This window comes from Crocuta crocuta, unplaced genomic scaffold, assembly GCF_008692635.1.
Source record: "Crocuta crocuta isolate KB4526 unplaced genomic scaffold, BGI_CrCroc_1.0 scaffold279, whole genome shotgun sequence".
NCBI classification, from domain to species: Eukaryota; Metazoa; Chordata; class Mammalia; order Carnivora; family Hyaenidae; genus Crocuta; species Crocuta crocuta.
In genome coordinates, this window is record NW_027551570.1 from 1733930 (window position 1) to 1744527 (window position 10598).

Below are 10598 nucleotides of genomic sequence, written 5' to 3' on the forward strand. Positions count from 1 at the left end.
TAATCCATGTCCTCTTGCAGGATAGTTGATTTTCTTCCCTTCCTAGTTAAAATTTCAAGCCTTATATAAAGAGTAGGTTTTTTTACTAGAAATCCAGCTGAGGACTGAACAAGACTTAAACCGAAATGAGATCCCATTTGGCATTTTAAAAGCTATAATTTGACATAATTAGCTATTCTTGTCGGTGCTGTGTGTCACCTTAACCACGACCCTGAGTTACTGGTAAAATTGAGTTTATAAGGTTCGTCAACATTCTAAATAGCTTTTCTCTTAATCAAGAAATCCAGGGGGGAAAACACAAGGAGTTGAATACTAACAATGGAAACCAGAGTGCATTTTGCTATTTTAGCCGGGAAAGTATATTTCCTTCTGGTCCTTCTTAAATTTCTTGAAGACATCTAGCTCTCGGTTTCTTTAAGTTACCTTCTTTAGGAAGGACCTTAAAACTCTTATCTGCTAAGAGCTAATTGAAAAGAAATCTATGTCATTCCTTCCCTAGAGAACACTGCAACCCCGATACAAACACATTCTCTGTCTTTCTAACTTCTAAATCATCCACGATTTGAAAAATAAGTGTCCTAGAGTAGTGCCGGAAAATGGTAAGTCTGCTCCTGTCACTTGGTTAATAAAAGGATATGGGTCACGCTTCGAGAGGTAAATTTAAAATTCTACAAGTTATAATTCAGTTCATCTCCTCTATTTCACTGCCATCAAATAATGTTTTCACCCTAAGAGACTGAGAAGGCCCTCTAAAACAAGTTGTGGGACAAGAAATTGCTCTTATGGGAAATTTCATCTCACAACAATAGCGGTGTGTTTTGCACTTACATGTTTTACAGCTAAATGATATCTTCCAACTGCACAGCATTTCCAAGTTTACAAAATGTAGAGTTGTATTGTTCTCCTTTGTTTAATTTTGGTGGGTTAGCACCCTTCGGGTGCAAGACCAGCAAATGCAGTCACATCTTTGAGGTCTACCTTTCAGTTCCTACAAGCCGTCAGCTGCCAAGTTGTCACAAGCTGTAGTTAAGATGTACAATGACATGTAACCAGCCTTCTGGTACCACACAGACTAGTTTCCCTGCTCGCACAATTACTCTGTGCTCTGCCCATTCCTCTTCTCCCTGTGGCAACCACCGATCTTTTTACCGTCTCCATAGTTTCGCCTTTTCCATGCTGCCATTAGTTGGAAGTTACACATACAGTGTGTAGCCTTTTCAGTTCAGCTTCTTTCATTTATAATATGCATTTAGGTTTTCTTCATGTCTTTTCATGGCATGACAGTTCATTTCTTTTTCGTGCTTAATATTCCTTTGCCTGGCACACCACAGTTCATTTATCCACTCATCTACTGAAGGACATCTTGGTTGCTTTCAAGTCTGGGCAACTATTAATAACTCTGCTATAAATATCTATGGGCAGGTTTTTGTTTGGAGAGAGTTTACACCTCCTTTGGAAAACTATCAAGGAGCATGCTCACTGGATTCTATTGTAAGAGTATGTTTAGTTTTGTAAGAAAGTGTCATTGTCTTCCACAGCAGCCATACCATTTTACATCTCCACAAGCAATGAGTTAGAGTCTCCGTTGTTCCCTTTCTATTTCGTGTTGTCCATATTCTTAATTCTGGCTATGAGGTATATAGTGGTATTTCATTGTTTTGGTTTGTATTTCCCCAATGACAAATAATGGGAAGCATCTTTCCATTTGCATAGCTGCCACCTATACATCTTTTTTAGGGAGGCGTCTCTTGGAGCTTTGGCCTATTTTTTAATTGGGTGGCTTGCTTCCTTGAGTTTTAAGTGTTCCTTGTTTATTTTGGGTAAGAGTCCCTTATAGGAGGCCTTTTGCAAATATTTTTCTTCCAGTATGTGACTTGTCCCATTCTCTTGGTGCCCCAAAGATTTCACCTCCACACATCTGCCCTTTTGTTTAGTCTTTCTAGCTGCACTGCCCTTAGCTAATTATATCAACTTGCACAGACACAGGCTTCCTATGGGAATGAGGAACACTAAAAACAGAGCTTTTGTCCAAAAACAGGACACAGACTGACTTCTCCTTCAAAATAAGAGCGTGGCCTTATATTTAGTTCAAAAACTAGTTACACAGGATGCATGTAAACTTTCCTTTAAAGGCAGCAGCACCTGGATTTGCATGGTCCCCAGAAGCCATGGCGTAGAATCAGATGAATACTGGATGTAGGGCAGGGTACCATGCTGTACAATTCTGAGGGGAAAGACTCCAGATTCTGACATTTTGCATGTCCCTAGCTGCCTCTCTCCAGGAGTCTTTTGCACAGCACAATTTGAGACCCACTCACCTGAACTGAGTCTAAATTCTTCAAGAAAAACATCATTAGCCCCATTCTAGGAGGCCAGTGGCATGGCACAAACTCAGCTTCTCTGTGTGGCAGGGTCTTACCTGGATGACAGCTGACTTGTTCATTCCCCCATCCCTGCAGCATGGCCTTTAGGGAACCAGTGGCTAATCAAACACCCATCCAAGTCCAGCTGCTCCTGCTCCTCCCCCTCCCCCTCCCCCCCTCNTTTTGTATCCTAGCCTAAATAATTACAAACTTTAAAGCACATCTGAGTTCTTTTTTCCTGGCCAAAAAAAATGACTTATGTTTTCGTAGATTTAGAACCTGGATTTTAATATTGATTCTTAACTACTTTCTCCTCTTCCCCATCAAGTTAATCACAGAATCTAAATGTATCTTAAGAAATAAATAAAAATAAAAATTACAAGCCCTATGAATGGGAAAGGAAGTAAAATTTTTGTAATCCACAATGACATATAAAAATAGCTATAACAGCATATGTGGAAATATAAAAACATCCACTTTGTCTTAGTGATAATTTATACAAAGGAAAGTGATATCCAGGAGTCAGGAAGGACTTTCTATAGGTTTAACTGTAATATTTCTTTAAAAATAAATAAAACCTTGAGACTCTACAGCAAAATGTGAAGATCTACTGAAACCACCTCATCTTGGGTGCCTGGGTGGCTCAGTCAGTTAAGTGTCAGACTCTTGATTTCAGCTGGGGTCATGATCTCAAGGTTGGTGGATCGAGCCTCGCATTGGGCTCCACTTTGACAGCATGGAGTCTGCTTGGGATTCTCTCTTTCTGTCTGGCCCTCCCCTGCTCATGCTTGCACTCTCTCTGAAAAAATAAATTAAAAAAAAAAAAAACCTGCTTGGTCTGGGCACTACTTAAGTTTTTAGTGTTATCTGTATTTTGAAACCGCTCACAATCAAAAATGAAAACTAAGTCTGTGCTTTTACATTTTANTCCCCCCCCCCTCCCCCGCCGACCAGTTGGCGCGAGGGGACCTGGTGTGCAGGTAATTTGGCAAGTACGGTCTTTCTATGCACCGAGCGGAGGTTTTTTTCCCCCCCAAGTGGAGGTTTTTCTGTTTCGGACTCTCTCCTTTTCCCCTCTCACTCCCCGTAGAGGGTAGAGGGGGATCTCCTCCCACCCTGGAGTCTCCGATCCCGGCCCGATTTTATCTTCCCCGGTTCGCACTCACGTTAGAAGGCTCTCTCAGTGGATTCTGCGTCCTTTGTCTCCCAATCTCTCAGGTTTTGTAAGGTTTCCAATGGCTTCAGATCTTTTCTGTGTGATGTATGGGTGCGAGTGCAAGTACGGAGCTCCTTACTTCTCTGCCATCTTGCCCTCTCTCCCAGTATTCACTCTTACTTTCTAAGTTTCAGCATCTCTGCTCCAGACATAACCAAACACTTTGTTTTTTGAAATAACTTTACCATCTCAGAGCCTTTGCCCATGTTAGCCGATGTAGGAGAAATATTTTTCTCCCCATTTCTTCACCCAGCCTTCTGAACTCAAGTAACAGTTGCTCAAAAATACTTTTTATGACCACCTCCTCTTCCACCACAGCACACTCCCCACTGCCCTGTGCTGGGACATGCACCACACACATCATTTTCCTTTTAGCTTTTTCACACTGGGCAATCCTAGATGGAAAAAAAAAAACCCCACAAAAATCCATCTTCAAACTATAAGCACTATGACCACAGGAAGGGTGACTGTTAAGCTCACAACTGTGACCCCTGTGCTTCACATCTTTTCTGATACATTTTAGATACCCAGCAGGTATTGTTTGAATTATTCCATGAATCAATCAGTAGAACCGTCTACTTGCAGAGTAGTGGGGTTATTAGACATCAGGAAAGCACCATGTCAGTGCCTACATGTGAAAGTCAATGCCAATTAGAAGAATCAAAAAGAAATGTAATGGTTAATACAACTCCCCTCCCCCAAGATGTCTTTGTTAAGTTGCTCTGCTTTCTGGAATGTTATTTTTAGAAAGTATTTTATAAAGAACACAACTTGTCAAATTTAGTTGATCTGCATCGTAAGGAGAGGTTTACAAATCAAATATGGAATATGCTGGTATAAAGTTAACCTAAATGCATTTCAGTAGGAGATCCAAGCCTTTGAGGAACTGAGTATCATGAAGGGGGTGTTGAGAAACATTTAAGTCTTCCACTCTGGGTCATGGGTGGCTCTCTGAGAGTATCAGATCATAAACATCTCATCACTAAAAGGCTTCATTTTCCCAACCTCAACAATTTATCAACAGCTTTCTTTTCTCACTTCCAGTAACCTTCTCTACTTTTATTTTCACATTTTCTGTTCTTTAAATTTACTGCATATCTTGGGGTCCTGGTATTTTTTAGTCCAATCTAAAACCGTCCTATCATGGAATTCATGACATTAATCCATTCATTGGAACTGCTGCTATATTAGGACATAAAAACAATTTTGCTATCTTACTTCGTATTTCCCTTTTACTGTACTTGCCCTCGTATCTTGTATGTCCTGCTTACATTGGAGAGCTTTGCTGTTTTACTTACTAAAAGTTACACATTGTTTGTTCTTATGGTCTAGGTTTATTCATGTGTCTATTTATGTCCTTTTTTCCTTGCCATTATAACATGACATGCATAGTTATCTATGTGATTTAATCTTCCTTGCCAGTCCTATCTCCTGCAGAATCTCCTAGACTTTTTTCCTTTCTTATGCAACCTTTTCTTCCTAGAGTGCTTTCAATGTAAGATTTCAAGTAGCAAACATCCTGAGGCTTAATACTCTTAAGAATATTTTTATTATACCCTCAGAATTAAGCGAAAATTTGACTTGACATAAAAGCTCCATCAATGTTCTTTCCTTCAGTACTTTAACATAATTGTCTTATTCCATCCAAGGCTCTCATTGAAATGTTTAACAGCCACAGAATTTTTGCTTTTTATCAACAATATTCTTCCCTGGGAAGGTTTTAGAATTTCCTCTTTCCCTTTAGTATTCCTGAATTTCAGTATGAGCCTAGGTATATATTTTTATCATATTCCCCCCAAGTATTCTAGAATTCCTTCCATGGTCTTCATTTTTCTTATTGTTTAAGCAAAGTTTCCTACTTTAAGATTCCTTCTAAAACTCTATTATACATATGTGGAATATGTATGTAATTCCTCCATATTTTTAGCATTCCTGTTATGTTTTCTAGGACTTAACGCTATTTTCTGGGATATTTCTCAATGTTACCTTCTAATCCATTAACTCATTCTTTGGCTATACCCATTCTATTCTTTATTATAATTATAGCATTTCTCTTATATTTTAGTACCTAAAGTATCTATTTTTTTCATTCTTGTAATATTTCCTTACCTCTAATTACTTCAAATCCTCTGCCAGTCTGTTCCAACAATTGTGTTTCTGATTAAATATGTCATTCCATATGTTGTCCTTCTTTGTAGAGTTATTGTTCTCCCGAGAGGTGTAATTAGTTCAGCCTGTGAGCTCATCCTCAGAGGGAAGTACCAGGTAGTTTGGGGATATGCAGTATATATGGAGAAGGGCTCCAGTCTACATCAGTCCTGGTGCGTTTAAGAAGAGAGAGGGGGACGGCAAGGGAGTTGCCCACACCAGAGAAACCTTGTTGATTCCTTACATTTGCTGTGTCCCTTTCCAGCAATCTTACAAGTTTTACCTTTTAAATGCCTAAGTAGCTACAAGGACAGAAGGCATAATCTCCTTTCAAAGGAAAAAGAATGGAGAAGCGAATGCTTGGGGTGGCTTGTTAATTCAAATCTGTTTTCTTCACGTCCTCACCATTGCAGGATACTGGGGATCAATGTTACTCCTGACCTCGTCTGTTATGGCCACTTTTATCAGTAAAGGGACAAGCAAAGTTGTTCAAGGCAATGCAAGGAAAACGTCAAGAGCAGAAAATTTAAAGCTTTCTTCCCCTCTGCCTTCCCCCAGCAGCTCTGGCCCTCTCGTATTCTAGAACTTCACCTACTCACAGCTCCCTGACACACACACATTCTGCCTTTCCCTCTTTCTCTCACCAGTTCAAGGCAGCCTTCAGTCTTATTCTAGTTATTACTGGTTCTGTGTGCCCATGGCATTCTCCTTCAGTGCTTCCCCCTGGGCTAATTATCGAGAAGAGCAAGGCAGCCAATTCTAATGTAGCATCTTGACATGACCTTGAAGTTGCTGCTTCATTTCTCTAATCCAGCATTCACTCCTCCTTGTATTGGTTAATACTGTAAGCTTTTTCACATTAAATTGACATAAAAAAGAACCTTTTCCCTGTGCCCCTAGAGGTAGACAGAGAAGTGTTCTGTGTATCCCATATAATTCTAAGCCTAAGTAAAACCGTTTTCTTTGTAAGTGGGCATCAAGAAATAGGTCTAACGAAAAGCTTCTGATGATAAACAAGAGGTTTTTGTTAACTTTTCCGGGTTGTGTATTGAACAGTGTGAACCACTCTCCACCCTCCTCTAGGCCCTAGGAGGCGGGCCTCTGTTGACAATATAGGTGAAGTTCCAGGTCTTCTAACCTCTGCTTGGTACTCAGCCAATTGGAGTCACTTACTTACAGGAAGTCAGAGCAGAAAGAAATTCAGGTGATTTTTTTTTTATTCCCCTGTAGCCTTCCTGCCAGCTCACAATTTGGCAGTGGCCATGTTCTGCCAGAGGCCATAGCTCCTGATAGAAAACCTGCCGTGTAGCTATCTATCGCTTTCATTAGTCCTAGTAAGACCGCTTTCATCAGCCCCCACTCACTGGGGTGGTAACAGCCTCTTGCTCTTGCCTGCCCTGGATTATTTCATTATATCCAGTTGGTTTCCATTCACCTTGCCCACAATTTGTCATCATTCTATTTAGTAAATAGTCTCTTTGTTCATCAGCGGTTTTGAATGTGCCATCTGCTTTTGGCTGGGCACACAGGTGTACAGTGTCTCTTTATTCCCTCTAGGTGTGTCAATAATTAGAAAATCATGAAGAAATTTGAAACGCCAAAAGCAATGAAGACAAAAGCAGCAGGCTTACAGAGAGTCAAACTCAGATAATGAAGCATCCTCAGAATCACTTAGCCCAAAATGGGAGGACAGATAGTCTCAGAAATGCTTTTTTCATGGTATTAGAATTCTGGCTCATATCCAAAGTAAAAACAAAAAAAACTGATGAGGTCAACGTGATATAGCTCTTTTGCCTTCTTCGAAGATGACCTTTTTTACCTTTGGTGACAGTCACTTTCAGTTCTACTTTATACTTCTGTTTTCATCCACAATCAAAGGCCCAGAAGTCTGCCCCTCAGAGCAGATTTGGGGAATTCTATAGAATGCCCAGTTACTGGTTTCTTGTCAATATTATATTCAGAAAATTTTGAGAATTGTTCTACCTTGTTCATACCCATACCTACAAACTGATCTGAAAAGTATATTGAAGAATTGGAATGGGGGATGTTGGGATGGGGTGTGGTGGTTATTGATGTAGCACTCCCCACAAACCCTGCATCTGTGGTGAGCAAGGTTGGCACTCAGATCCGGAGAGGGCCTTGAGCAAAGAATCCCCAAAGCCTTCCTCCATAGAATCAGAAATGAACAGAAAATAGCATGAAGTACTTTTTGATTTTCTTAGCTCAAAAGATATGGTCTTTAGGGACTCTTTCCATGAAAGAGATCTTTGAGTATTCTTCAGGGATGTTAGTAACAGCTCACATGAATAACAGCTTTTCAGGCAATTTCTCCGTAGACCCTCAGAATGAGAGAGAGAGAGAAAGAGAGAAACCAAGAGGAAGGGAAGATGTTGAAGAAAATTGAAAAGAAAGGAGAGGGAAAGACGTTAAAGAAAAAATGGAAGTTTAGAAGTAAAGGAGATCGGGAAGTCAAAGGGGAGAGAAGCTTGTCAGTGTATAATATGGCCCAAGAAATACAGCAACTCTGACCTTTCAAGTTTCACCACATAGCTGACTGTATTCAGTGCAGGACACATAACTCATGTATTCATCCAATCTGGCTCTTTCAGGAGCACCTTAGATTTTCAGTGATTTCTGAGCATTCCAACAATGAAAAGCTAATAAAAATCATAAAGTATTTATTACATAAGTACTTTTGCCACTATTTCTATTTGCCTTTACCACCCTGTGCATAGAGATGAATACTGAGGTGGTACAAAAATGAAGGCTCAGATAAGAGAATAGGGGAAGCAGGCGGTTACGCAGGCTCTATGCGGTCTACATAACCTAGCTTGTGAACAGAAAGAGATAGGGGTCCCCAGAAAAAGATGAGACAGTGTGCGTGCCACACGAGAAGTCACTTCAGGCCCGCAGCTATTTTACGTAATCCCTGCCTTATTTGCCCAAGCACACCGTTTGCAGAGCTTCTTGGAAGGTGTCAGAATTAAAGCAACACAAAAATCTCAGTAGTTAAGGATTCCACAGGAACAAAGGGAATACAAAAACTAATCCTCTCTACCAGGCCAGGAAATAGCCTAACCATATCAGAGACAATAAATCAACGGTAAAACTCCCCCCGTGTTGTTTCAAAAGCAAGCAAGGCCCTGGATGCCTTACCCAAGATAAAGAGCCCTAATCCCTCACCCAGTTTATACCTGCTCTCAGAGCAGGCCCACAGCCCCTTCCCCTTGCCTGACAGTTACCTCTGCCTCATTATAATGTCGAAGTCTCCACCGCAGGAGAAGCACAAGTTTCATGAACATAACAGAGGATGCAGGTACAGGCAACGTTTCTAAGTGCACCTGCACAATCTTCTGCCCACCTTTACATGTTTAGGAGAGAGCTCACTTCCTGAAGATTCATCCTAATCTGCGCTGTAAGAAACCCACTCACCTCCACCCAGGGAATCACAACTTTGGAAGTTATTCCCAGTGATTTCCTTATTTGCTGTAAATAAAGTTCGTGTGACAACTCCAGGGGCATAATCTCTATCTGTAACTTGCCAAGGAGCCGACACACAGGTTACAGTGGGACACTGGGGTCAGGTGACCAATGGTGCCTGGAAACTTCAGTCCCAGGCATAGGAGGAGGACTGGCCATCCCACTGTAAGAAAATGCATTTCTTTCCTCCCTTAGATGGGACAATAAAAGTAAAGAGATGGAAGATCTGAAAGCCCTCCTTCAAGAACCGCAATGACCACCTTGTCCCTGATGAGAAGAGAAGCCCAGGATACCAGAACTTTCTCCTAAGCTTCTCCCAAACTGAAGTTCAGAGACCTCCCTCCCAGGCACAAATCTGAATGCAATTTAGTTATACTTCAAGCAAAGGCTAATTTCAGGGAATGGGGAAGGGGAGGGGTATGGAGTGGGGCAGAATTTTTGGTTTCCAGGAAAGCCAGGTTAAGGCCAATGGGAAAGAACACAGGGAAGGGGGTGGGAGGCTTCCAAACAAGATCCACCTACAGCTGCATCTTATCTCTGACAGAGGTCTTTGCCATATGTACTAAACCAGGAGTTCCTAACTGCCCTAATGAGTGCCAGTCTGTGATGAAGTGGTCAGGGACTCTGCGTAAAGTGTTCTATTTTCCAATATCGTATCCTTTGTATATTTGGTGCTTAATTGCCCTTACTTGATGAAATAATTGTGATGTCAGACAACTTCTTATATAATTGCTCATGATTCCTTTCTCTTGGAAATTTTACTTGTTTCTGACATTTAAAGATCTCGGACATTCACTCCTTTTAAAAGTTGCAGTTTTGGAAAAGGAGATAAACTGTAGCAGGTTAGGGCCTGTTACACATGGGAAAATAACAAGTGAAGAAAATGAAACAAAAATGGTTAAGTATTGGGGCACCTGGGTGGCTCTGTTGGTTAAGTGTCCAACTCTTGATTTCGGCTCAAGTCATGATCTCACAGTCATGAGATAGAGCCCAGCATCCCACTCTGCACTGAGCATGGGGCCTGCTTGAAGATTCTCTCTCCCTCTGCTCCTTTCCTCCACTCATATGCACTCTAAAATTTTTTTTAAAATCCACTATATTTAAAGCACTGCTATATTCTATAGAATGCATTTTTCTAATAAAAATAGACTTATAATGGTTTACATAAAATTTATGGCTTGTGTTCAGTGATATCGTGGGTTCCCTAAGAGGTAGAAAAACCTCTTAGATTTTGAAACCAAATTATGCATATCATTTCTCACTTCTGTACAAAAACTTGAAAAGGAATCCTTAAATACCAGCATGTCATAGACAAACACACATTAAAATATTTAAAATATGTGGTAGTCTGAAGAAAGAATTAAAATCTACATGAGTAGCTTTGTTCCAAA